Source organism: Cibotium barometz, chromosome 49 (genome assembly GCF_041138505.1).
Source record: "Cibotium barometz isolate CiBa-2024 chromosome 49, ASM4113850v1, whole genome shotgun sequence".
Classification (NCBI taxonomy): domain Eukaryota; kingdom Viridiplantae; phylum Streptophyta; class Polypodiopsida; order Cyatheales; family Cibotiaceae; genus Cibotium; species Cibotium barometz.
In genome coordinates, this window is record NC_141094.1 from 42,021,622 (window position 1) to 42,038,146 (window position 16,525).

General features: G+C 41.4%; 1 pseudogene; it reads right to left on the reverse strand.

Annotated features, from left to right (window-relative positions):
- The window catches only part of LOC147610604 (uncharacterized), a 65,737-nt pseudogene extending 53,822 nt beyond the window's left edge, over positions 1-11,915 (reverse strand).
- Between the last annotated feature and the right edge of the window lie 4,610 nt (positions 11,916-16,525).

Sequence of the window (16,525 nt, forward strand, 5' to 3'; positions counted from 1 at the left end):
TATTGATTAGACAGGGAATCCATGACAGAGATGGATAGTACCCTTGGAAGGTAGAGAGGGTTGGTACAGGTGTGTCGACTATATGGTATGCTGTGCTGTGATATGAGTTCTCTTTTGAGAGACAGTTTGGGAGTCTGTGTTGTGATGCAGAAGCATTGGATGTGTCAGGGTGTGATGCTGTTCACAGGGTGAGAGGCTATGGATGGTTGTGGAAGCCCTGATCATGGGAGAAGACTTCTGTATGCAAAACTCAATGTGAGAGAGTCTTTCAAAGAGTGAACAATGGCTGGACTTGTTTGTGGATGCCGAGTGGACAAGAAGCCAATGATGGGATTTCTTTGGAGGCTTCAGGGGTTCTACTGTGACAGTTGAGTTCCCAGCCTTATTGTAATCAAAGCTCTTTTAATCAATTAAAGAAATACCGCAAGGGGCGCCACTGTGTTTTGGGGCCAATCGGTGTCCGTGTACTGTTTGCAGGAGCACTCTAGCTCCCCTTGTTTGTTTTCCTTTTCTAGGTCCTCAATGGCATTGAAGTGTTTTATGTGCGAGTGTTTGTTTCACCGCCCTCAGGCCGGTTTTTCAAGGTTTTGTTGCCGGGACATGGTCGACTTTCTCAAGTGGGCGAGCCCAGGATTGCTTTGGTGGTTGGGACATCGTCGACTTTCTCAAGTGGGCGAGCCCAGGGTTGCTTTGGTTGGGACATCGTCAACTTTCTCAAGGAGGCGAGCCCGTGGTTGTCACATCAAAAGCTTCAACATGAGGAACGTGAAAAGGAAGTACAGGAGACAGTGCAAGGTTGTGTGTCTTTGCCTATATGAGGTGAAGAGCAAGAGCTGAAGATAAAGCTCAGGAGAAAAGACACCAAGAAGTAGTCAGCCCCCACAGGAGAACAAGAAGCAGTTGAAGTGTTATGGTGCAAAACATTCGACAGTTTGTCACCAGTTGTATCTTCATAGAGGCTTCATGGGTTCGGAAGACAGTTTCTTTCTATGTTTAGCAGTGGTGATCTACTATGCTTCATCGAGGACTTGTGCTTACCACTTGGGTGGAGTGCAAGTAGGTTTTGGTTGCCTGAGGATGTATCAGATGAGGCTCAGACGGAAGCGAAGGAACTTGACAAGGTTCTTATTCCTAAGCAGATACTGGCACATAAGGAAAGAAAGGTACAAGGTAAAGTTTCCCGTCGCTATCTTGTGAAGTTCAAGAGCTGTTCACTGATGGATGCGAAGTGGATGGAGGAGGTTCACTGATGGATGCGAAGTGGATGGAGGAGGGTGACTTAGCAGATTCACCTCAGGATTTGCAGCTTTATCTTGATGCCTTTGAGTTGGAGTCAACTCTTGTTACGGCTCATTCAGGTTCAGCAGAGCATAGGTCTGGAGCATTGCCTCATGCTCAAGAGGGGGGTAGCACCTCCGCTCCCTTGTTACAGATAGGCTCAATTGTCATCTAGGGAGTCGCTTGGTGACATCTTTGTATTCACCCGAAGGTACTGAAGCTGACAGTACATCTGCTTATGGGACTTCTATGATATCGTGTACTAGTCACATGAGATGGTAAAGTTGGGTATGGTTCATAGTCGGCTGCACCTTGAACTATAACTACAACTATGGATAACTCTATGGAGGACATAAGTCTTGCGAGGAGTCCTAGAGTTGGTTTGGTTCATGGCTATATGGATCAAACTCTATTTGTGCATGTATGCATACACTTTTTGAGGTAGAGGTATTTTTGTATTCTGGTGCCATTGGATCCTGGTACCATTGAGAATACATTGGGAAATACTCTGGACTGTGTGGTGTGATGCATGTATGTTGGTATGATACATCAAGTGCTTTATTATGTTCATGGATGCACCACTGGGGGTGTGACTCTTGTGGGATGCACCACTGGGTGTGACTCTTGTGGGATGCACCACCCACTGGGTGTGACTCTTGTGGGATGCACCACTGGGTGTGACTCTTGTGGGATGGCCATGAGACATATGTGGGAAAGTACTTAGTGGATGTAGTGTTTGGATGCATTGAGTGCTTTCATATGCTCATGTTTTACCTTCAGTACTGGGTCCTGCGGGATGTCCATGGGCATACTTGTGAGCAGCCCTTAGACTGTCACTATAGAGTAGGTAGAGCATCTTGAGGAGCATATTGTTTGCGAATGCATATATGTGTCATGCATATGTTTGTCATATGTAGAATGATGCATGGTTTTGTTTTTGGCCTAACACAGTTAACGTGTTTCCATGTGATTTTAGACTTTTGCTGTAGGTTCTGAAGGAACAAGTAAGAGGTGTTTGTCACTTTGGCGTGACAGTATGGCCTATTGTGCAGGATGATTGTTTTATCACCCAGATACATTGGAGGGCCATTGCTTTTGTCATATGGGGAGTCTTTGCTCATAAGATGCCTTATTGTACCATTGAGTGCAATCGAGGACGCTTGCTATTTTTCAAGAGGGGGGTGTGTCACGACCCTGTGTTTTTCTCTGGACAGTATGCAGGTGTGCACGGGGACGTGGTGGACAGTGTGAATGGCATCAGATTGGAGTTAAAAAGGAAGCCCATGTGTGGACAACCCCAAGTGTGAAGGGGGCAAAGAGACTTTAATTTAAAAAGGTTTTATAACCTTTGGTGGGCAAAAATTAAAGTTATAAAGGTTTTAAAACCTTGGGTGGCCCAAAAGCTATTTTGGCAGGCTACTCCACTTTTGGAGGATGTGTTTGTTTTTTTCTTTCTCATGCTTTTGGGAGAGGCCTACTTAATCTGGAGTGTGCGCTTTTCTCCTAGATAAGGTTGCTCCGCAGGGGCTGAACTGTGTGTGGGTCTCTTCCTCTCTTTGGTGAAAAGCTGCGCAGGGCTGTAGGATAGGAGATGGGCTGAACTGCAGGTGTGCTTCAGGGCTCCAACAGCGGAGGGTGTGCGTTTTCTCTCTCTAGAAAGTGGCAGCGCTGCAGTACATACAGGGCCGACTCAACCTCTCTCTCACTCTGTGGTGACTGTCAGCTTGGATTGCACGTGGCTGGAGGACTACACGTGGACTGAACAGAGAGTCGAATATCACGTTGTCAGGTTGTTTGCAGGTGGTGCACAGAAGCTGAACCGCACGTGGGGGTTCTCCCCTACTTGCTACTAGCTGGGCTGAGTGCTAAAGGGGTACACATGCTTATGGAGGGACTGGTGGCCTGTTTTTGGGTGTTTTTTTGTGTGTGCAAAAGTTGAGGGCTGAATAGTAGAAGGAGGGCTGAAGCTGTGGCACATGCTCTTTTCTCTCTCTCTCGCTTGGTACACAGGAGGGCTGGTCTGTAGGTGCTCAGGGTTGCATGCTCTTCTCCTAGGTGGCCAGAGGACTGGTTTCTCTGGACATAAAGACGGACAGGGGCTGGTTTTTCATGAACATAGACATCATGTCGATGGCGTTCAATTGATGGAACTTTCAACTTCTCTTTGCTTTGGTTTGGGACTGTTTTGAGATCAGTTCAAGGATAGTTTATGGGCTGTCTTTGTTTGGCTGCAAATTCAGCTATGTACATGGGTTATTGGCTACAAGTATAAGGTCACCTGGTTATGTTTCTTGGCATGGGAGTGATGCAAGCTCGCATGGCTGCATGCTCATGGAGCAGATTATTTTTCTTCCTGCTAGAAAGGAACAGAGGGACCTACAGTTATGGGCATCTCTATGTTGCTTGATGTTTCATGAGGGAACATGTAACTAGATGTATGCTGTTGTTGGCACTATTGTGGAATGGTGCCATGAATGGTTCTGTATGGAAACAGGACAGAAGTTTCAAAGGGAAATAGGCCTAAAGGTTTCACGTGGAAACAGGTCATAGGTTTCTCGAGGAAACATGTTTTTGGGTTTCTCCAGGAGATAGGTCACATGCAGGCAGAAGGTACAGGAATGGACACATGTTTGGTACAGCCTTGCTATTGATTGGACAGGGAATCCATGACAGAGATGGATAGTACCCTTGGAAGGTAGAGAGGGTTGGTACAGGTGTGTCGACTGTATGGTATGCTGTGCTGTGATAGGAGTTCTCTTTTGAGAGACATTTTGGGAGTCTGTGTTGTGATGCAGAAGCATTGGATGTGTCAGGGTGTGATGCTATTCATAGGGTGAAAGAATTACTGCGTTATGTGTCCATAGCCCGGTTTCACCAGCCGCCTCAGGGTTGCCTCCCAAGCCATAGAAAAATGGGAAAAATAAGGGAAAAAATACGAAGAGTGAGGATGCAACCACCAGAGGAATGGAGGATCGAGGTTTTGTATCTCATCTTTTCATGAGAGTCGTCTCCTGGCAGGTTATCATGTATCTCCTGGCTCGGGTTTCGAGTTCCTTTCCAGCCAGGATCTATTCTTGTGCGCTTTTGCCGCACAGGTCGTAGCTGGGGACTTGCCGAACACCGTATGCGAGCCACAAATGGCTACAAGCATACAACCAGGAAAGCAAGCTCAAACAGAATGCAAAGGTGTGTCACTCACCGCTCTAACTATCGCCGTGAAGGATTCCTGCATCACAGCAGTGAAGGAGGAGCCGTCGTCGCCGCTCTACCGTCACCGTGCCGCTACACAGTGCTCGATCGCTCTCTCACTCTCTCTCTCTCTCTCTCTCACACACACGCAGGAGAAGGAAACCAAGAAGATAAGGCAAGAGCACTCTTGTATTCACAACACATGAGAATGAGGGTTTTAGGGTTACATTTGGCTCCTATAGGTGACTTGGCCATTCACACATGGGCGCCCATACATGGCCGGTCGATCCTAACCCTTACCCTACTGATATTCAAGGTGCGCCTCTCATCGGCGATCACCCAATCCCTTGATCCTTAACATATGGTGCCGACAAGCCCGGCCCATGACTCAGAATATTTAAATTAATGACGTAAAACATAGTACGTCTCAATGTCCGTCAATAGGTTAACATGCCCCCCTTCCTGATGTAGATTCCGTCCTCGGAATCTATGGTATGGTAAGCTCGATAGGGTTGTTGTGGTAGACCGTCTGCAAAAACAGGGGAGTAGAGTGAAAGTATGCTGGAATTCAAAAGATATAAAGTGTATAAATTCAAGCATGTTAGACCACAATGGATGTTGCTATGAGACTTAGTTTAAGGGGTCACATGAATGAGCTAGTGTAGCAAATTAACAGGAGTTTAAAATTATTGAAAGTAAATCAATAGTTAGCAAGGTGTCAAAGGTTAATCAAGGTTTATAACTGGTCTAAGTCAAGGAAAATAACCAAACTTAATAAATAAACAGATGACCACACTATGTCTACTCTAAGAACAAGTTAATACCGCGAGCCTAGGGACACAAGAAACATCAGAGTTACAGGAGCCTTTTGCCTTAATTTTTTTATGCACGTGATAATTTTTACACATAATGGCAACCTTTCTAAGGCAAAACTAACATCGATCCTGGTACCATGTTTAACACAAAGCATTATCCAGGAATCTATTAGTTCACCTTAGGCAAGGCTACCCCCTACCAACCAAGGCATCGGTCTGGAGTAGAATACTCCTTGCCTACCAAGTATCAATAAGGTGATAGGCCAACATTAAAACACATCATAGACTTGTATTGCCATTTATTGTAGGCTTTTTTTTTAAAAAAAAATTCTTTTGATCTTCTCTCCTGAACTATAATTTGTCTTGCATCCTTTCGACAAAGGGGTAAAAGCTATGTCCTAGAGGTCAACACACACATGGCTAGGTGTCAAACATTAAGATGGTTTGATCCTAGACCTAAGACAATCGTATTCCAAGGTTAACTAAAGACGTCATGCTGCCTAGGAATATATCCAATAAAGTTAAGCTCATTAATGATTTACACTAGCACATCAAGCAACTTCAAAAACTAAGTAGTACATTGACAATTTCCATGTGGTCATGCATTATAGTTCATGCAATTAATTGAACCGTGAAAACGAAAGAGAGTGGGTATGGAAGAATTACACCTATATTTTGGAGATCTCCTTGATTCGATGAGAAAAATGCCTGCAATTTGATGAGATATTTATGTATGAGCGTTGCGGCTATCTCAGGACTTGAAAGCGAACCCACCTCAAACTTTTCCACGTGTACAACCAACTAACAAGTGCTATACCTCGAGAGGCACATCAGTGTGAAAAATTAAAGACTCGTTTAAGGAATCCAAACTAGAAAAAAATTAAAAACACTAACCTTCCTACGAGTCACCACACTACTACTGAGGATACGGTAAGAGGATGTTGTAGAGTCCTGGCTCTAGCCCTAAGGCTAAGCCTCTATTCGCATCATCTAAATAAATAAAGTCAACCTCAGTAGTGCCATGAGTTTCATCCGTCCATTCATCATTGTTAGATATTTCCTTTTCATTTTTCCATCCACATAAACTCATCAAGAATGTAACCATGCGAGGATAGTCATCTTGTGGAAAAGGAAAGCATTGGGCTATCGGGGATATGTCCTCTACGGAGTAGGGGTCAGGCATGGTCAATAGGCAAATTAGCCATTCTAATTCCTCAACATTTTCCTCTCTGGCTAGTACATCTATATGATCCCATTCAGTTTCAATTACAGGATAGCACATGTGAAATATCTGAGAAAGGTACAGGTGATACCTCTCACCAAAGGTGGATGAAGTGTGTGATGCTCTTGCATTTGCCATATCTGCAAACACAGATATAGCATCAGGTTTATGACAGGTCAATCTAGTTTCTGATTGTATACGGATATTTCTCCTATTTTTGTGCTCTTGCTCTTTTTACTATTTTTTGTTTTTCTTTTCTTTTCTTTTTTATGTATGAAGCTATATATATACATCCCCTTGAATTTGGCAATTACATGGTCAAGGGAGAAGGTTAAGGAGGAAGCATTAGAATGTCGAGCGTGAGTACATGCTCCCCCTTTCCTTGGGTAGATCATATTTTCTGCAATGATGTTGCAGCCTCTTGGAACCAATTTGTCCAGCGGGTCATAGGTTGTGATGTGAGCAAATAGCTTTTTATGACGCTTGTGGCCACATCCAATTGCAGAGATGGTAGTGTACGCTCCCATTGACGAATGGAGGAAATGGTTTCCGACGATACTTTTACAAAGGGAGACATAGACTCATTGGTCTTTTGTTGGGTGTTGACAAGAGTAGGTGTAGAGCATGTAGAAACTTCTATATCAGCGTGTGCCTGGCATGAGGAGCTAGAAGCTTCATGTGGCTCCCCCCTTCCTGAGCTAGGTGGTAATGATCGATATTGTTTGGGAATCCAAACTAACTCTGGAAGAAGTGGTGTGGAGCACTCTTTTACCTTTCCCTTACCACCACGGTCTTGAATTATCATTGGGGTGGCAACATTTGGTTTGCAAGGTTTTACAGGTGATGTAGAGGGATTTAACTTATGTTTAGGGACCCAAATCTGGTCATTCCCCTCGTAGTACCCTTGGGCTACTAATAATTTTTTAGGGATCCATCGTGATGTTACATTGCTCTTTCTTAGGTGGGTAGCTATTTTCTTCCTACTACGAGGCTTCTTGTCTGAACGAGATTGAGCAGGGGAAGTAGCTGTTAACAAAGCTTTTGGGACCCATTTGTAGGTATTTTTTGGCATAGTAAGCGGAGCTTTAGAGACCACCCTGCATGTTTCTACTCTTGGCATTAAAGCGTTAGAGGGGTGGCAAACAATCAAAGATGGTTTTGCCACTGGACTTTGTGATTTTTCATTATCTAACATTTGAGTGGATGACTTAGGTGCGAGATTTTGAGCAGTCAGACCTAGTGTTGGTTCTTGCATTGTGGCTCGTCTGGTTGCCCAATCGATATTGCACTTGGTGGCCATCATCCATTTGTGCCCTAAGTTTACAGTTCCTTCCATGGTACCCGTAGGCATAACCAAAAAACTTTGAATTACGGTCCCCTTCTATCCTTCTCCACAAGGGCATTGTATACAGCCAATTGTCTTTCTTCGTTTAGCCGCTCAAGGATATATAGATGCTCTACTAAGGGATTACCATCCCAACCGTCTGAGTAGCAACACGAAGACTAGGAATGACAAATTCCCACGGCATGACTGCTTCTTGGCCATATACCATTTTGAATGGTGTGCAATTAATAGCCACTTTTTTTGTACGCAGTACGATAGGCCCATAAAGTTGTCATAAGCTTTCGATCCCAATCCGTGCGATGAGCTTCAACTGTCTTTGTCAAAACAAAGATTAATGTCTTGTTTGTACTCTCGGCTTGGCCATTCGCTTGCGGATAATAAGGAGTAGATTTATGATGGGATATCATGAAATTTGTTGTGAGCTCCTTAATCACGTCATTTATAAAATGCGTCCCATTGTCGCTCACAAGTTCAAAAGGACAACCGAAGCGTGTGATTATATTTTCAAAGAGGAACTTGGCTGTTGTCCTCGCATCTGCCTTACGTGTCGCTTTCGCTTCAACCCATTTGGTCATATAGTCAGTGGTCCCATAATAATATAGTGAGATTGTGTGTTTCGAGCTGCTGGGCTAATTGGACCTACAAAGTCTAAACCCCACTTTTCAAATGGTTGGTTTACTTTGATTGGATGTAGGGGCATCTGATCTTTCCGTTGGGGTTTCTTGTATCGTTGGCATTCATCAAAGAGTGATGCATCTTGGAACATAGTGGGCCACCAATACCCTGATTGTAAGATCTTTCGCGCAGTTAAGTCTCCTGAGAAGTGACCACCGGCTACGCCCATATGTGCCTCTTGCAAAATGTATAGATACTCATCCTCTCGGGCACAATGCCTAAGAACGTCATCCTTTCCTCTTTTATAAAGAGTCCCGGCTATCAGGCAATAGGGTTCGCATTCTTTGATCAGCTTTCGAGCTAGATCTTTACGAAGCTCCTTGGGTGGAAAGCCATTAACCAAAAAGTTAACAATCTTCTCACTCCATTCAGGCATTGTCTCCACCATGAACATGGAAGTGTCAGGTAAGTCATCATCAACCCCCGTAGGAGCCTCACCATTAGGTATGCGAGACAAATGATCAGCCATAACATGTTTTTTGCTAGGTCTCACAACAATAGTGAAATTAAACTCAAGAAGAATCAATAGCCATCGTGTGATTCTTCCTGTGGAGCATGGTTTGTTTACTAGATACAACAATGCTTGATGATCCACATAGAAAACAAACTTGGTGGCAAGGAGGTAATAATGAAATTTCCTTACTGCATATATCATTGCCAACCCTTCTCGCTCTGTAGTGGTGTAGTTCATCTCAGCATCGTTCAACTGGCGCGACTGGCAAAGCTGATAGGGTAGTCTAGCTTGTGTTCTCCAGGTTGAGTTAACACACACCCAATAGCAAAGTTTGATGCATCAATATGCACATGGAAGATTAAATCCCAGTTAGGCATTCTCAAGATTGGAGCACTCGCCAAGGCCTTCTTTAACAGCTCATAGGCACAGTCACATTCTTCAGTCCAAATAAACTTGATGAGAAGCTTATACAAGGGTCGAGCTATCTCGGCGAAGAATAGAGTAAATCTTCGATAATAACCAACGTGGCCCATAAAGCGTTGGACTCCCTTATAGTTGTTGGGTGGGGGCAATTCCAGAATGACCTTGATTTTACTCTCGTCACTGGAAATCCCATTTTTGGACACTATATGCCCTAAGATAACTCCGTGCTTAACCCAGAATTGGCATTTGAAAGGATTCAATGAGATGCGATATAATCTACACCTTTCAATTATTTTTCGTAAACACATCAAGTGCTCGTCCCAAGAGGAATGAACACAAAGATCATCTAAGAAGGCTTCACAAAAGTCCCTTAGATATTCCTTAAAGGCTGTGTTTATCAATCGTTGGAATGTTGCAGGTGCATTGGTCAAGCCAAAAGCCATGACGCGAAAGGCAAACACTCCAAACTTCGTGATAAATGCTGTTTTAGCTTGGTCCTCGACTGCAATTGTGATCTGATTGTAACCCGAGTACCCATCTAAAAAGCTATATGCCTCCTTGCCTGCAACTCTTTCAAGCACATGTTCAAAATATGGCAAGGGGTAATGGCTGCATTAACCTTTTTGAGATCAACGTTGGAAGATCTGCTCTTAGTAGGACTCTTCTTTCTTTTCTTCTTCTCTTTGGCAGAGGTCTTTTTCTTTTTGGATGAGCCATCCTTGACATGGCTTTCCTTCTCATCCTTTTTTCTTTTCTTTGAAGTTGTACCCTTGGCTCCTTTATTAGGTGGAAAGGGGGAATCAGGATCAATTGGGTTGATAGATCTGTCCAAAACCATAGACACTGCCTTCTCCCTTACCCAGCTTACCCAAGAATCTGTATATTCATGCAACTAAGGCAAAAGAAAATAAGAAAATTTCTTAATATGACAAAGTCACTAAATGTATTGACCAAATCAATCAATGCTATTATTACATGAACTTACATTAAGTGTTGTCATTCTAAATCTTGACTCAAGATATCTCCAAGCATTAGCAAGCACCATCCATCCACAAGATGTTGAGTCTAACTGCAAAGGAACTTCCTGAGATTGAAGTACTTAAAATCTTCAAGTTTGTAGTCTTCATAGGTGGAACCTAGAAAACTCAAGATAAGTTTGGCAGCACTGCAAGCATAAAATATTGAGGGTCAACCAAACAATTGAAAACATACAAAATATTGCTCTAGAACATAAACCATGGTATAGTTGATTCTTACATTTTACTTCTCCCATGAATGGATGCTAAAGAATTCATAAAGATAACATCTCTATCCAATAGATTGAAGATAATAAGACTCCAATGGCCTCTGTGATAAGATGAATACTGCAATTAGTTGTGAACATTGTTATGATGGACAAAAGATAATTGAGTGTGAGTCTTACACTTCAACATAAGGGTATACAATGTAATTGCATGTCAGCATATCAAAGTTTTTGAGAAAACTTGCAAGATCCCCTTGCCTATTGAAAAGGCACTGTGTAACAAGGGGATCAAGAATGTTCACTTGCATAGCCATTGAGTCAGGAAGATCCCTCATAAGACATCTAGAGACATAAACAAAACATATCAACAAAATATGGAATCTGAGAAATTCATCAAGAAAGCAAAAGGAAATCCACACAAACCTCAGACAGATGAAGAGAACTGTGTCAGATATCTTAATATTGTGATTCACAAGCATACTTGTGTCTTCAGGGGCAATGTCACAATAAACCTCATCCTCTCCATGCATGGAGACATCTACTATCATTTGACCTGTTACATTCTGATAAAGCTCTGAATTGGATGCATGAAGAATTTCAGCTTGTTGAGAAAGAATGGCATCCTCTGTAATCTTCTCCTGCTCTCTCTCTTTCTCCACTTCTTCTTTAATATCCTGAGCTTTTCTTGTACTATAAGTATGAGAAATATCTTCAATAACAACTGATTGTTTGGGTTGTCTTGCTGGAGGAATATTAAGAATTTCAAAAGCCCTCATATCTTGACTTGGAATGGGTTCCAAAGCTTTGTCAAACTTGTATCTAAGTCTGGACACAAGCACAAAATCTTTGCTCATAAGAGTGATCCTATGAGCAAATGCAGCAGCAATGTATCCATCATTCATAAAGTCGATTAAAAAATCTTCAGCAGCCTCTTGAAGACACATAAGGGCCTGTGACTCCCATCGGACTTTATCAAGATTTGTGTTTCTCATTTTGCCAACTAACCTTTCTGATATGTCTTTGACAACCCGAATAAATGGCAGTCAAGGGATGAGAAGACTTGTAGATTTTTGTGCCACTCTGATCTCTCTTAATGACTTCACCTGATAGTTTAATCTCTTTCTTGCTGTTGCCCTAGCACGAGGCTCTGGAGGAGGCTTTTCTTGTTTTTCATCACTAACTGACTTTTTGGAAGATCCTGGTTTGTCATCAGCTTTTTCAGTCTCCAAAAGGGGGTAGACTCTCCTTGCAGTCTGTTTTGTCCTCGCCATTGAAGTTAAAGAAAAACAAGAGACCCGATGGAGGTGATTTGTGTGTAGAGATAAAGAAAACTCACAGTGGCCCGAACGAAGCGATGAGGCGCATCCAAATTTGTTGGATAAGCACTATCGCTTGATTCGGGCAATGACAAAAAGAGATGGAACTAAGCGATTGAAGGCTTCCAGAAGTATTGGAAATAGGCAATCGCTTGGTTCTAGCTTGATTTCGAATGGCCAAGTGATAGGTCAAAAATCCAGAATGAAGCGACTGGGCGGATCCAAAGTGGATGGATAAGCACTATCGCTTGATTCGGGTAATGACAACTGGAGATGGAACTAAGCGATTGAAGGCTTCCTAAAGTATTGGAAATGTGTAATCGCTTGGTTCTAGCTTGATTCGGTATGTCCAAGTGATAGGGTAGGATTCGGAACGAAGCGATGAAGGAGGTTCGATTGATATGGATGAGGTCTATCGCTTGATATGGGTGAGAAGAGTAAAAGGAAATTCCGGGAAATTTGGAGGAGTGATCTCGCTTGATACCGTGTTGGTGAAAAATAAAAATGTTTTCAAGAAAATTAACTTTTTATACCTTGAATCCGTCGTACATAGGACCGTTGGATACACGTGTCATGCAATCATTTTTGCCACGTGGCACGAACGGTCACTATTTAAGGTGTTTTTGTCACGCTCCACGTGCTCCATCAAATTTTCTCAAAAACTCTCTCAATTTTTTTCTAAACTTTTGGACCACTTATTTTCGCTTAGTCAAGCTGTGCCATATTGTGACTTCCAAGCCCTATTTTGCAAAACCCTCTGTTTTTTTTTCAAACCTTCAAATTGCCAAAGCCAGCACCAAGCGATAGAAGCATTCCAAAACTTTTGGACCACTTATTTTCGCTTTGTTCGGGCTCTTTCATATCAAGACTTCTAAGCCTCCTTCAGATTTATTCAAGTGTTTTTCTCAAATATCATAATGAGTAAAAGTGTTGAGGGACGACATGAACTTGTTGAAGAAAGCCCAAGTGAAAGACTCTTGAATGCTATTTTGCAAGATGGTCATTACATGAAGGTATACATAGATGTAGTGGAGATATTCAATCCAAGGTTTGTTCTTTCAGATGTTTTGGTGAAGCTTAAGGACATTCTTGAAGAGGAGTACAAACAATTTGAAATGTCAATTGAAGCTCATTGTTTTCATATCGGAGACAATGATTTTTGTCACCTTACTGATTTTACTCAGCTGTCAGTGGTTGGAGAAAGCCAAAGTAACAAAGAGGTTCAGTAGATTTTCAAATAGAACCTCTTTCATGTGTCCTTCATCCATTTCTTGTCCAATTCATAAAAAGCTTTGTAACCTTGTCCCCAAGGATGTCTCCTTTCTTTTCTTTCTATTTTTGAGAGCAAAAATACAAGATAAAGAGCAACAATCAGAAATTGATGCAGAGAAGGAGGAAGAAAACTTAAATGTCACCATAGTCTCAAAGCTAGAGAAAAGTGAGATTTTAGAAGAGGAAGAAATTGATGTTCAAGCTGAGGAGAAAGAAAGTGCCAATCTTGATGTTGCTGAATTTAGGGCTTTCACTGTTACTGAAGAGCCCTTAAAGGAAGCATATCTGAATCCTCTGTAACTGTTCCAAGCCTTCCTTTCTTCTATATCAATGAGAAAGATTTTATTCCTTTGTCCTATCTTCAATGTCTCTTCAATATCAGGGAAGACTACTGTATTGCAGCAATTTCAGAAGCTTGTGAGGTGACCAAAGACTTTATTGATACAGAAGTAGAGTCAAAGAAAGAGTTTTTGGCACTTTTTTTGCAAACATCTGACCACTCATTTATCCGTGCTCCTGATGCTCTTACCTTGTGCCTTAAAAGAGTGGATGAGGAGAAACCTTCCCTTAGAGATGAGGATTTTGAGAACAGGCTTATTGAGTTAGGTGTAGAGTCTTTTGGCAGAGATTTCAAGCTTCAGGCAGATTTTCATAAAGTGGAAAGGGTTGGCTCATGCAACTTGATGAAAGACAAAGTAGTTATTGAGGATGAGTTGTAGAAGGTAGTTTCCATTTAATCTTTTGCAAAATGTTATTGTGATTGTAATTTTTTTAAAGTGAGGTTTTTGTCTTGCAGATTGAATTGCTTTTTGATAAGGATGATTTTCTAGGAAGAGCTAAAGGCAGCAGAGTGAAAGCTACAGAGACTAGGTCAAGAAGGCCTTCATCTGCTCTCATGCACTACTTACCTACATTGGATAAGGCTGTGTTCTGTGCATTCCACATGAACTTCTCTGAAGATGCTGAGTTGCCAATATATGCCTTGAAGGTGTTGTCAAGGTTTATGGGATACACTCCCCTTCAAATAAATGCTAACAAGGTCTTGATTTTAGAGAGAGCTGCTACTCTTAGAATCTTTGGATATGCTGTAGGTTTCAATGCCTCAAGAGCAGGATACTTTCTTTGCTACTCTAGCTATGCAGCTGCAGCTGAGGAGTCAGATATCAATCTTCGTGGAGGTTATAGAAGGAGAAAATTTTTGAGATACAGAGGTGACATGCCAAATAGTCCCAAGAGAATCAAAAACTAATGTACACAATATTTTGCAAGAACTGATTATAATTCAGCAAATATTTTGTAAGAGGTACAAATGTGTAAGTAAATCATTAGTCTCTATCTTGAGGTGTTTGTGTAGTTTCAGATTGCTGGTTCTTTGATCTCATCCTTTGTAATTGCCTCCTGTAGAACCAATTGAATAATTCTTTAAGTGCATTGCTTCTTCTTTGACCACCTCCTCTTCTGGTACATCTAAAAAAGGAAGTTCTCGCTTGATAGTGAGACTTTTCCATTCCTTGTGTGTTCCATGTTGCAAGGGGTCCTTCTGTAGCAAAATATGGTCCATGCAAGTAAAGAATATGCTACAAAGACAATTCTTTGTTAGTGAATTTAAGAAATTACACTTTAATTTTAACTGTTTTGATAAGTCTGAACACTCACCAAGTAATAAGTTATGTCTTTTTCTCCCCAGGCATCTATGATAGCTTTTATTAAAATCTTTATTGATTTTTTGAAATCATCTGCATAAGTATTTGAACCAACTTGTTGTCTTAGGACTTTGAAAAAATCGTCGAGTTTTTTCCAAACTTCCATACGTTTGTTGGCTACATCTGGTCTACTTTTGACATTTGTGGTAATGACACATAGATGTTTCCAGCAGTTCCACATTGCATTGACTTGTTTGGTGTCATGGTTGCTCAAAAATCTTCTTGCTTTTGCTCCTCCTATTGAAACATCTTGCAGAACATCACTTGTACCTCTCTAGAAAGAACAGGATCTTTTTTAAGATGCACTTCGCCACCATGGAAACCCATTTGAGAGAGCAAGGCTTCACATTTTTCTATGCACTCATCTGCAAGTTTAGTCGGCTTAATATAATATCCATAGTCCAGATGAAGTCGGAGCAATTTGTCCAAGATTCTTATCTCTGCATGCATTGTACATATATGCACATTTTTCAAATGTATTGGTAGAATTGGATCCCAAATTTTAACAGAAGTTGGATAATCGACAACATTCACATTATTTCTGGATGGTGGTTTTCCAATCTCATTTTTTGCAAAGCCATTCTCTTGTCCCTGTGGTTGTTGCCATGCAATAAAGACATGGATATTTGGTATTTGCTCCTCCACATACACCAAACATACACTTCAACGCCTTGAGGTCGGCACTCAAATGCCATTCCACAATGAAATCACCTATGTCGTCTACATGAAGGTGTTTACCTGCATTTTGGCTCTGAATAACTGAAGGAATGTCTGTTTGTGAGAAGAGCCACTTTAATGTTTCATGACTCTCTACTGGCACATGAGCTGATCCAATCCACCATAGCTCCATTTCTGATTGAGTTTTGTGGTATGGAGAATCAAGCTTACCTTGGCTATAGTCAATGCTTTATTCATTAGGGATATAGATATTCTTTTCATTTTTTGACATTTTTGGATTTGAGCTTCATCTAATTTTATAACAAATACAAGTTTTCCTTCACAATCTATTTCTCGAATGTTGTAATATCTCACCATTAAAGATTGGACTTTTCTAATGTTCATCCAAATATTATTATAAACGTTGTATTCAAAAGATGATTTTTTTTCTCTCTCATATGGCATTGTTCCCTCAATATAGAAATACTCTCCGAAATGTTTGGAAATTTTCTCATTTAACAGAGTTCTATATTTTCCAACATTGTGAGGTCTAGGAAACCCAAAAGCTTTGATTTTGTAATACTTAAGGACCCTGAACTAGGTTTTAGAGATGGCTCTGTATCCCTTTCTACTCACTCCCACTGTGTCACAAACTTCTTGCATTTGGGAAGGCTGGACCAATAAGTCCATATCTTTTAGTAGATGTTGAAAGACTAGTTTTTTTTTTAGTTTGATTTTCAGGAAGTTTCAAAAGTTTCAAGATATCCGACCTATTCATAAGCTCATTCAAAAATCTTACCCTTTCTTGAGCATTAGACATGTCAAATCCTAGAAGGGTAGTAACATGATCTCTTACAAGTTTTAACCTTTTTTTCCTTTGTCCAGATCTCTCTGTCAAGTTAACTACATCTCGCATTCGTTTTACTCGTGCTC